Genomic DNA, 10690 nt, shown 5'->3' with positions numbered 1-10690 from the left:
AGGGAAATCCCGTAGGAACGCCAGGGACCTTGCTTACATGGTTTTATATTTATGGATGAATTTTACATATGGATTTCGTAAGTGCAACTTATGACTTGTATTAATAAAGTGATATTAGGTATTACACTATGCTAGTGCTCTTTTTTCTCTGAGATATCTTGGAGTCTATCAAGCATTCTGAGTGGTTCCAGGCTGTATGATTCTGATGGAGACCTCATTTCCTTGTGCTTGATGTGACCACTTATAACATAGTGGTCAACTGGTTCTGGTAAGCAGAATTTGTTACTCACCTAGGGTGTGAAGTGGAAACATTTGGAGTCACACTTTTTACCCACTTGGCACATTTCCTGTGTGGTGATAACTTCTCTTCTCACGTGGATTACTTACCTGGGACTTTTTTTTGCACTTATCAATTTATGGACATTTATTTCCTTTTCTAGAACTTTTTTATATCAATTGATCTGAGTGCTGGCAGCTCACTATAAGCTCTAGTGCAGTGTTGTTTTTGTTGCTATATTTTGGAAATGTGGCAGAGGTGTAGGCAGCAAGATTTGGGCTTTGAATGAGGGGTGGAAAGGAGAGGTTGGAGTCCAGGATTACAACTAGACCCATGATAGGCGGTGCTAATGATCTCAATGGAAACTGCAGCCGATCTCTAACTGCCCCTAAAGCAACCACAGGATACCTGGCCCTATAGTAAAGAGACTGTAATAGACCTTAAAACGACATTGGAGCATTTTAAATGACTTTGGTGGACATTGACAAAGCGATTTGTGTGTGACTGCAGCCGATCTCTAACTGCCCCTAAAGCAACCACAGGATACCTGGCCGCCAGATCCGGTCAATTTATAGGGTAGGGGGACTGTCCATGTGCTGGAATGTTTCAATTGGCTGTCCTGTTCCACCTGACGGCTGTGTCACGGGTCAAAGTTCTCCCCAATGTAAACAAATATGGCCGCGAACGATGCCATGTGTACGAAAATTTGGCGGGTAGCGAACAAGCAAAATTTGTCGCGAACCGACCACCGGGCGAACCGCAAGGCCATCTCTAGTTGTAAATATCAGAGCTCAGTTTTTGAGAGACTGAATTTTAGAAAGTGGTTTGAAATCCATACTGATTTGTTAATTAGTATATTATTGGTGAGCAAGGAGACTGAATGGGCGAGATTTGGTGAAGAGAGATACATATGGGCATCATGGGCATAGAGGTGGTTTTGAAAGCCATATGAGGTTATCAACTGACCAAGGGAAAATAAGTATACAGAGAAGAGAAGGGGTACAATGACAAAGTCTCATTGGAGCCCTATGGAAAGAGGAAATAAGGTATAGCTGTAGGGGACACTGAAGGAGTGCATAGAGGAGGAGAACCATAAAAAGAGTCTTGGATGCCAAGGAGTGGATTTTTTTTTTTTTTGGAGGAGTGGGTAATCAACTATATTGAAGACAGCAGAAAGGTTGAATAGTAAGAGAATTGAGTTTTGAAGATTGGTTTTAGTAGTTAGTATGCCTTTATTGAGGGCAGTTTCTGTGGAATTGTGTCCAGAAGAATGTTATCAGTGAGGTAGCAGTCAAACAGTGGCAGACTAGGCATTTGGCAGTAATTCAGAGAAAAAAGGTGGGTCTTGGGTTGATAACTGGTGGTGACCAATGATTGCTTTATTGGTAAATTAATGACCAGTGCATGTGTTAGGGGGGAGAGGAAGGAGCCAGTAGAGAGATAAATTGAAGTTGTGAGTGAGAGAGCATTGAATAAAGTAAGATTAGAGTAATTGTGAATGAATGGGGTTTAGGTGGCAGGTGGTTTGAATGGTTTCAGAGAAAAGTTTGTACATTAGGTCTGTTTTACAGCATGTAGACAGGTATTATATTTTAGGTGGGCAGTTTTTTACAGGGTAAACTCTTGCAGGGACCTAGTTTTTGCTGAATAATATGGCCATGTTGTTTGGGATTTCTGGTTCCACCTGCTTGCCACGATTGTAGTTGTCGGGAGTCGGGACCTAATTCTGCATGTAATGAAGGCAAAACATGCATCAAATGAAGATGAGAGTAAGCTGTTGTAAACAGATGTGGCCAGGTTAGGTTAGGACAGGGTTGAGAATTTTATATAGAGGTCATCATCAGCAGAATAGAGAAAAGAAGGGAACTAGCACAAGTTTTTATAGTTAACTGTTTGCTGGTTGAAGGAATAGGCAGTGAAGGAAGAACTTAAAAAGTTCTTTGTGGGGACAGAAGAATTCCAACTCTACCATTTTTATGTGTCCACTGGGCCTAGGTCAGTGAGTCCAATAGAGGCTACCATGGGAGAGGGAAGCTGGAGAGGCAGAGTTAGATTGTTGATGCCACATTTTCAGCAATGACCAGTAGGTTAAAGGAGTTGGAGATAAAAATGTAATGGAAAGAGGTAAGCATGTTATAGACAAAGTGGGCATTCCAAAGAAAGATTGAACAAAGAGCCTGACTTCTGGAAACCGTTTAATAGACACTAGAGTGCCTGGATTGCATCTGCTGCCAGAGAAATAAGGGTGCCGGGTGTGTGGGTGAAAGTTAGATAAAAGAGAGCTAAGAATGGGTGAAATAACCCCCCTGAAGTCAGTTTATAAGAAGGCACATATCCCAGTCTCCTGGAAGTTATGTTGGTATGTGGGCTAAGAATAAACAGGAGAGGATAAGTAATAATGAAGAGAGGGCAGCAGTAAATGTTTTATTTATATATATATATATATATATATATATATATATATATATATATATACAGTATCTCACAAAAGTGAGTACACCCCTCACATTTTTGTAAAGATTTTATTATATCAACACTAGGGTTGAGCGAACACGGACTGTATTATTCATGTTCATACCGAATAATTGGATTTTTGTTACCCGAACACGGACCCGAAAACTTTACTGTATATTTGGGTAAAAATCCGTGTTCGGTCGTTTTATTACCGGGTTTTTCCTGCATTGGCACGCTTTTCATGGCGGGCTTTCAACAGCCAATCAACAAGCGTTTAACTGGTGTGCCTAAGCCATCCCAGCCATGCCTACAAATGTATTAGTAGCTGTGATTGGCCGTCTGAAGCATGTGACCAAGTCTTTATAAGTTCGAGGCAGCGCCGTGCGGCATCATTCTGCTGTGTACTAGTTCAGGGACAGAGCACACATACGTCCTGGCTGCTTATTAGGGACAGACAGGAAAAAAAAAACATTTGTGTCTGGATAGAATTGAGGGACAGGTCGGAGTGTGTTAGGCAGGGCGAGTTGTAGGCATTTTAGGGCGAGGCTGCCGCTGATTTTTAGGGTCAGTGTGTTCTACAAACTACAATCGATATTGCTGTGTGGGGTGGGGTTTGCAGTCACCCGATCTACGATCATCATCTTATCAATCCTTTTAGGGAGAGAGTCTGCTGATTTTTAGGGTCAGTGTGTTCTACAAACTACAATCGATATTGCTGTGTGGGGTGGGGTTTGCAGTCACCTGATCTACGATCATCATCTTATCAATCCTTTTAGGGAGAGAGTCTGCTGATTTTTAGGGTCAGACAGTGTGTTCTACAAACTACAATCGATATTGCTTTGTGGGGTGGGGTTTACAGTCACCCGATCTACGATCATCATCTTATCAATCCTTTTAGGGAGAGAGTCTGCTGATTTTTAGGGTCAGTGTGTTCTACAAACTACAATCAATATTGCTGTGTGGGGTGGGGTTTGCAGTCACCCGATCTACGATCATCATCTTATCAATCCTTTTAGGGAGAGAGTCTGCTGATTTTTAGGGTCAGACAGTGTGTTCTACAAACTACAATCGATATTGCTGTGTGGGGTGGGATAGGAGATAGGCAGGTGTCAGTGGTCCACATCCATTTTGCTGTGTGTGGGCTGCTGTGAACACAATCTTTTTGGGGTGCAGTGAACACAATCTTTTTGGGGTGCAGTGAACACAATCTTTTTTGCCCACTGAGGAGGAGGGAGAAAAGTATTTTTCTATCAGTCACTGTGTGCAGCATTTTTCCTTCAGCTGTGCTGTGCTGACTGATCATACACTGCTGTGTTCAGTTCACATGTGCTATTATTGAGTGGTTTCAAAAATCATACACTTTTTTTCTATTCCACTATTCAATATACAGCCTTGGGTTAAAAAAAATTAAATTGTGGCCTGCAGCAGAGCTGAATGATATTTGGGGTTTTTGGGGTTCATCTCATACTTCTGAAGATTTGAGGGTGCTGCCTGTTCCAAACTCCTCCTACTCCTCATCCAGCCTTTTAGGGTTACAAACAATAGTAATTGGGGCCTAGTTTGCTTCTGTACGTGTGAGATACATACACTTTTTTTGATCATATTTTCTATTCCGCTATTCAATAAAAACCTTTGGGGATCAATTAAATTGCGGGATAGTCTGTGTTGGTACGTGTGAGATCAACCTTTCCAAGTTTTTGGGGTTCATCTCATACTTCTGAAGATTTGAGGGTGCTGCCTGTTCCATACCCCTCCTACTCCTCATCCAGCCTTTTAGGGGTACAAACAATAGTAATTGGGGCCTAGTGTGGTTTTGTACGTGTGAGATACATACACTTTTTTTGATCATATTTTCTATTCCGCTATTCAATAAAAACCTTTGGGGATCAATTAAATTGTGGGATAGTCTGTGTTGGTACGTGTGAGATCCACCTTTCCAAGTTTTTGGGGTTCATCTCATACTTCTGAAGATTTGAGGGTGCTTCTTGTTCCAAACTCCTCCTACTCCTCATCCTGCCTTTAGGGGTACAAACAATAGTAATTGGGGCCTAGTGTGGTTCTGTACGTGTGGGATACATACACTTTTTTTGATCATATTTCCTATTCCGCTATACAATAAAAACCTTTGGGGATCAATTAAATTGCGGGATAGTCTGTGTTGGTACGTGTGAGATACACCTTTCCAAGTTTTTGGGGTTCATCTCATACTTCTGAAGATTTGAGGGTGCTGCCTGTTCCAAACTCCTCCTACTCCTCATCCTGCCTTTAGGGGTACAAACAATAGTAATTGGGGCCTAGTGTGCTTCTGTACGTGTGAGATACATACACTTTTTTTGATCATATTTCCTATTCCGCTATTCAATAAAAACCTTTGGGGATCAATTCAATTGCGGGATAGTCTGTGTTGGTACGTGTGAGATCCACCTTTCCAAGTTTTTGGGGTTCATCTCATACTTCTGAAGATTTGAGGGTGCTGCCTGTTCCATACTGCTCCTACTCCTCATCCAGCCTTTTAGGGGTACAAACAATAGTAATTGGGGCCTAGTGTGCTTCTGTACATGTGAGATACATACACTTTTTTTGATCATATTTTCTATTCCGCTATTCAATAAAAACCTTTGGGGATCAATTAAATTGCGGGATAGTCTGTGTTGGTACGTGTGAGATCCACCTTTCCAAGTTTTTGGGGTTCATCTCATACTTCTGAAGATTTGAGGGTTCTTCCTGTTCCAAACTCCTCCTACTCCTCATCCTGCCTTTAGGGGTACAAACAATAGTAATTGGGGCCTAGTGTGCTTCTGTTCGTGTGAGATACATACACTTTTTTTGATCATATTTCCTATTCCGCTATTCAATAAAAACCTTTGGGGATCAGTTAAATTGCGGGATAGTCTGTGTTGGTACGTGTGAGATACACCTTTCCAAGTTTTTGGGGTTCATCTCATACTTCTGAAGATTTGAGGGTGCTGCCTGTTCCATACTCCTCCTACTCCTCATCCAGCCTTTTAGGGGTACAAACAATAGTAATTGGGGCCTAGTGTGGTTCTGTACGTGTGAGATACATACACTTTTTTTGATCATATTTCCTATTCCGCTATTTAATCAAAACCTTTGGGTATAAACAATTAAATTGCGGGATAGTCTGTGTCGGTACGTGTGAGATACACCTTTCCAATTTTTGGGGCGCATCTCATACTGCCGAGGATTTGAGGGTGCTTCAGTCTGCCTCCTGCCTGTTCTGAACTCCTCCTACTCCTCATCCTGCCTTTAGGGTACAAAAAATTATAATCGGGGCCTAGATTGTGTTTGTACGTGTGAGATACACCATTTTGTAAAATTTGTCCTATTCCGCTATTCAATATACACCCTGTTTGAGTGTAAAAAATTAAATTGCGGGATAGTCTTTATTGGTACATGTGAGATACACCTTTTTAAATTTGTTTGGTGCATCTCCTTCTACCGCCGAGGATTGCAGGGTGCTTCAGTTTGCCTCCTGTTCCCAACTCCTCCTACTCCTCTTCCTCATCCTGCCTTTAGGGTACAAAAAATTTTAATCGGGGCCTAGTCTGTGATTGTACGTGTGAGATACACCGTATTATAAAATTTTTCCTATTCCGCTATTCAATATACACCCTTTTGGAGTGTAAAAAAATTAAATTACGGCATAGTCTGTATCGGTACGTGTGAGATACACCTTTTAAATTTGTTTGGCGCATCTCCTTCCACCGCCAAGGATTGCAGGGCGCTTCAGTTTGCCTCCTGTTCCCAACTCCTCCTACTCCTCTTCCTCATCCTGCCTTTAGGGTACAAAAAATTTTAATCGGGGCGTAGTCTGTGTTTGTACTTGTGAGATACACCGTTTTTTTATCCTTTTTCCTATTCCGCTATTCAATATACACCCTTTTGGTGTAAAAAACATTAAATTGCGGCATAGTTTGCATATTTGACTGTCAGATACACCCGTGTGATACTGTTGTTGTTTTGTTCCGCTATTCAATAAACACCTTTCTAGGGCAAGATCATAAATTACAGAAATATGAGGAGACCGTCAAATAGGGGTCGTGGCCTGGGTCGTGGTGCTGCTGGTAGAGCTCCTGTTGCAAGGAGAGGACGTGGTCGATCGGTGCCAGCTACACGCTCAAGTGAAACACCTTCCTCAAGTGTGAGTAGGCGAAAGAAGCTGCAGCAGTATTTGGTAGGGCATAATGCGCCTCTAGACGTGATGAGGCCTGAAGAAGTACAGGCGATAGTAGATTGGGTTGCTGACAGTGCCTCCAGTTCCTTCACATTGTCTCCCACCCAGTCTACTGCAGAAAGGTCAGAGTTGGTACCTGCAGCCAATGTCCAACTGTCTTTCACCTCACCCCCTTGCAAATCAGGCAAGCAGTCTGAGCCCCAAGCCATACAGCAGTCTCTTCTTCTTTTTGAGGACTCTGTTAGCAGGGTTTCCCAGGGCCATCCACCTAGCCCTGCCCCAGAAGTGGAAGAGATTGAGTGCAGCGATGCCCAACCACTTATTTCTCAAGATGAGTACATGCAAGGACCATCGCAGCACGTCTCCGATGATGATGAAACGCAGGTGCCAACTGCTGTGGCGTTCAGAATTGTGGAGACCGACAAGGAGGGCAGGGGTGAATGTAGTGATACTGGCACCTGCCACCCCGCAAACAGAGGATCTGTCAGCAACAACACCACCTGGGTCACCAACCATCTCCACAATGTCCCATGGAAGCGTTCAGCTTTCCATCTCCCAAACACTTGAGAGGAAGAGGAAGTACCCCCCTACCCACCCGCGATCCCTGGCCCTGAATGCCAGCATTTCAAAATTCTTGGCCTTTGAATGCTGTCATTCCGTCTGGTGGAGACGCACAGTTTTAAAAACCTTATGTCGGTGGCTGTCCCACAGTACGTCGGGCCCAGCTGCCACTACATTTCCAGGCAAGCCATCCCTTCCCTGCACAACCAAGTGGGGGAAAAAAATCAGGTGTGCACTGCGCAACGCCATCTGTGGCAAGGTCCACCTAACTACCGATACGTGGACCAGTAAGCACGGTCAGGGGCGTTATATCTCCCTATCTTACACTGGGTAAATGCAGTGGCGGATGGGCCTGAGGCGGATAGCAATTTGGTGCATGTCCTTCCACCACCAAGGATTGCAGGGCGCTTCAGTTTGCCTCCTGTTCCTAACTCCTCCTACTCCGCTTCCTCATCTTCTACCGCCTCCTCATCCGGACAGCGTAACACCTTCACCACCAACTTCAGCACGGCCAGGGGTAAACGACAGCAGGCAGTTTTAAAACTTGCCTGTTTGGGGGACAAACCACACACCGCGCAGGAGTTGTGGAGGAGCATGGAACAGCAGACAAATGAGTGGTTGCTGCCAGCGAGCCTCAAGCCCGGCCTGGTGGTGTGCGATAATGGGCGAAATCTCATAGCAGCTCTGGGCCTAGCCGGTTTGACGCACATCCCTTGCCTGGCACATGTGCTGAATTTGGTGGTGCAGAGGTTCCTTAAAAACTACCCCGATATGTCAGAGCTGCTGCAGAAAGTGCGGACCGTCTGTGCACACTTTCGGCGTTCTCACCCTGCTGCTGCTCACCTGTCAGCGCTGCAGCGTAACTTCGGCCTTCCCGCTCACCGCCTCATATGTGACGTGCCCACAAGGTGGAACTCCACCTTGCACATGCTGCAAAGACTGTGCGAGCAGCAGCAGGCCATAGTGGAGTTTCAGCTGCAACACGCACGCGTGAGTCGCTCTGCGGAACAGCACCACTTCACCACCAATAACTGGGCCTCCATGCAAGACCTGTGTGCCTTGTTGCGCTGTTTTGAGTACTCCACCAACATGGCCAGTGCCGATGACGCCGTTGTCAGCTTAACTATCCCAATTCTATGCCTCCTTGAAAAAACTATTTGGGCGATGATGGAAGAGGATGTGGCACAGGATGAGGAGGAGGAGGAGGAGGATGAAGAGGTAACATTTCCAAGGCTTTCAGGGCAGTCATTCGCAAGGGGCTCCGAGGGTGGGTTCCTGCACACACAAACGCCAGGGACACAATTGTCCAGCAGGGGCACAGTTCTGGAGCATGAGGAGGATGAGGAGGAGGAGCTGAAGGAGGAGATGGAAGCATGTTCACAGCAGGGTGGCACCCAGGCCAGCTCATGGCCATCACTGGTGCATGGCTGGGGGGATACAGAGGACACGGACGATACACCTCCCACAGAGGACAGCCTTTCGTTGCCTCTGGGCAGCCTGGCACACGTGAGCAATTACATGCTGCAGTGTCTCCACAACGACCGCCGAGTTGCCCACATTCTAACTTGTGCTGATTACTGGGTGGCCACACTGCTGGATCCCCGTTACAAGGACAACGTACCGTCCTTAATTCACTCACTGGAGCGCGATCGCAAGATGCGAGAGTACAAGCGCACGCTGGTAGACGCGATGCTGCTGGCATTCCCACCTGACAGCGGGGCCACAGTGGAAGCACAAGGCAGAGGAGGAGGAGGAGGAAGAGGTCGCCAACGCAACCAGGGCACCGCCAGCACCTCAGAAGGCAGGGTTAGCATGGCCGAAATGTGGAAAAGCTTTGTCAGCACGCCACAACAAACAGCAGCACCAGCAGCTCATATGGAACGTCTTAGCAGGAGGCAGCATTTCACCAACATGGTGGAGCAGTATGTGTGCACACGCTTAGACGTACTGAATGAGGGGTCTGCCCCCTTCAACTTCTGGGTCTCCAAGTTGGGCACATGGCCTGAGCTTGCCCTTTACACCTTGGAGGTGCTGGCGTGCCCTGCAGCCAGTGTATTATCTGAACGGGTATTTAGCACGGCTGGGGGCGTTATCACAGACAAGCGCAGCCGCCTATCCAGAGACAATGTGGACAACCTCACATTCATTAAAATGAACCAGGCATGGATCCCACGGGACTTTTCCGTACCTTGTGCAGAATAGCGATGGATACCGACCTTACCCAGCCATTGTTCCATTTTTGCTCTTTCTCACTCTTTTGGGGTGTACCCTCATTTAAAATTTGTAAAAAGGAGCAGTGTTGGCTACCTCGTCCGACTCCTCCTCCACCGCCGCTTCCACCTACACCGCCCATAGGTGTGCGCAGCCTATTGCATTAGGGTGTGCACCCCAAAGTTGAAATACACATGCATGTGTTTGCCTACATGTACATGGCCCCGATACATTACTCTCCCTGCTGGCAAAGAGAAATAGAGCAGAGCAGGTCCGAGGGAGATCTTTCCCCATCTCCTCACTGGCAAACAGAGCAATAATGCTATGTGCCCTAGGTGATTAGGGTGTGCCCAGGCACATCCGGCACACCCTGTGCGCACGCCTATGAGACCGCCACATCCACCACCACCTCAACTTCCCTCCTACTCCATATGGGCCTCATCCTTCAGAGATGAAGAACATTGTTTTATTTTTCTGTTTTTTTTTTGTTGTTTTAAGTTATTTCCCTATCCACATTTGTTTGCAGAGCACTTGCCATGCTCTTAACAATGTTTTGCTGCCATTTGCAGCACTCTAGCCCTTTCCATTGGTGTTTTAGAGCCATTTTAGTGCCTGAAAGTTCGGGTCCCCATTGACTTCAATGGGGTTCGGTGTCCGGGAAAAGTTCGGCAAAAGTCCGGGACACGGACCCGGACTTTTTTTTAAAGTTCGGCCGAACCCGCCGAACACGGACATCCAGGTGTCCGCTCAACTCTAATCAACACTGAAGAAATTAGAAATTACACTGGGCTACAATGTAGTGAGTGTACAGCTTGTATAACAGTGTACATTTGCTGTCCCCTCAAAATAACTCAACACACAGCCATTAATGTCTAAACCACTGGCAACAAAATGGAATACACCCCTAAGTGAAAATGTCCAAATCGGGCCTAAAGTGTCAATAGGTTCCACTCATAACAGGCCTCCCCATGGTCGACCAAAGAAGTTGAGTG

This window comes from Pelophylax lessonae (assembly GCF_965119305.1).
Source record: "Pelophylax lessonae genome assembly, chromosome: 4".
Taxonomy (NCBI): domain Eukaryota; kingdom Metazoa; phylum Chordata; class Amphibia; order Anura; family Ranidae; genus Pelophylax; species Pelophylax lessonae.
The sequence above is the reverse complement of the archived record's forward strand: the minus strand, read 5'-3'. Positions refer to the sequence as shown.